The sequence below is a fragment of the Propithecus coquereli genome, unplaced genomic scaffold, assembly GCF_000956105.1.
Source record: "Propithecus coquereli isolate 6110/MARCELLA unplaced genomic scaffold, Pcoq_1.0 Scaffold519, whole genome shotgun sequence".
In the NCBI taxonomy this organism is placed as follows: domain Eukaryota; kingdom Metazoa; phylum Chordata; class Mammalia; order Primates; family Indriidae; genus Propithecus; species Propithecus coquereli.
In genome coordinates this window covers 53,098-54,765 of record NW_012151052.1, presented here as the reverse complement: position 1 = coordinate 54,765, position 1,668 = coordinate 53,098, and the positions used below count along the sequence as shown (strand labels likewise).

At 37.4% G+C, this 1,668-nt stretch overlaps 1 protein-coding gene across 1 annotated transcript in view; it reads left to right on the top strand.

Moving 5' to 3' along the window:
• Window positions 1-1,668, top strand: part of ANAPC1 (anaphase promoting complex subunit 1) — a 158,631-nt gene that overhangs the window by 129,930 nt on the left and 27,033 nt on the right. The gene's annotated exons all lie outside the window — the stretch shown is intronic.

Below are 1,668 nucleotides of genomic sequence, written 5' to 3'. Positions count from 1 at the left end.
GCTGCTTTGCAGTACAACTTTTATTATAGAAATTAAGTGTCCATGCACCTGTGTTTATTTCTGGGATATTAAGTTCCGCTGGTCTATTTTTCTGTACTTGCACCAATACCACAGTATCTTATAAGTCTTGATATTTAGTAGAGTAAATCCTTCAACCAGGGTTTTCTTCTTCAAAAGTGTGTTTTTCTGTTCTTGGTTCTTTGCATTTTCATATAAATAGTGGAATTTGTCATTTTCCATACTAATTTACCTGATAAAATGTTGATCATAATTGCACTGATTCTATATATCAGTTTGAGGGGAATTGAAATCTGTTACAGCATTGAGTCTTCCAGTCTGTAAATTACTTCATTTATTTAGCTCTAGTGTGTGTGACCTTGGCCAACTGCTATAATTTCAACAAGCCATGTGGGCTTATTTTCCCCTTTTTTTTTTTTATTATTTTTATTTTCCCCTTTTCTTTACGACTGAGCTAACCATTGTAACTCACCTTCACAGAAGTACAAAAAGTAAAGATTATCAGAAAGGTGTGCATTTCCTCTTAACATGTTTTGTGGAATTGTCTTTCTTTAGTTGTTTAGAATTAAGAATGGTTAAAGAAATATTACTATGAAATTCTTATTTGTATTTTATTCTATTTTATGATTTTTGAAACATTTTTTTTTTAAATAAGCCCCTACATTTATTTTATGCTCTTATTCAATTCCATCTTTCATTGTTCCACACTGTATGACTCTACTTGCTCTTCTTGAGTATTGAAGAGATTTTCTGGCATTCTGCTACTGCTTTTCTAGTGATTTTTGTTTTTTAAATGGTTAAGTGTACTCTGTAACAGCATTTAAACTTAACAAAACTACACCACTGTGTTTAATCCCCAAATTTCTTCTCCTCACACTCCAACACATACATTGGATTACAATAGCACCATTCTCTTTACTATAAGTTAACCATTTACCCAGCGTTTTTTCCCAAGGGACTTTGCTTCCTTATGTTGCAACAAAACTCACAAATAATAAACACAAACAATACAGATGATTCTCAACACAAAATGCCATGGCCGACCAAATGGAAACCATCCAAATGAAAACCAGATTCTGAAATGAGAATCAACATCTTCTAATCCAAAGGGGACAAATGAGAACCAAATTCTCTCAAACGAGAACCAACATCTCTTGGTTTCCTGGGAACCACAAATGAGCTCCAAATCCAAACCAGGTTTCCTAGTTCCACTCAACCTCTTGCCTTCCATCCCCAAATTGGTGCCTCAAAACAAATCCAAAAGGAAGGTATGAAAACCTGCATACGGGTGGAAACAGGGTCTTGGTGTCCTGGGGAACTTTACTTGCAAATGGTTGTGTTGTTACGATGCTTCCCAAATCTATTTCCTTCTCCTCAACTCAGTTTAGGTTGTAGGGAGCTGGTCTAATTCTGGGGAGAAAGAAATGGGAATTCCCTGGAGCTAAAACATGATCTGGCAGCTACTAGGACCTTCTTGTGCTCTCTCACCTCAAAAAGAAGCTGTTCCTTCCATTGAAGACCCACGGCTTGTCCCAGGGCTGCTCCCTGCTTCCTCTAGCAGTTTCAGGGTTCCATTCCACCAGAGAGCCAATGAGCCCACCCAGGGACTCCAGATTCTGTTACAGAAAGTTCTGCACTTGTCCCTGAGGC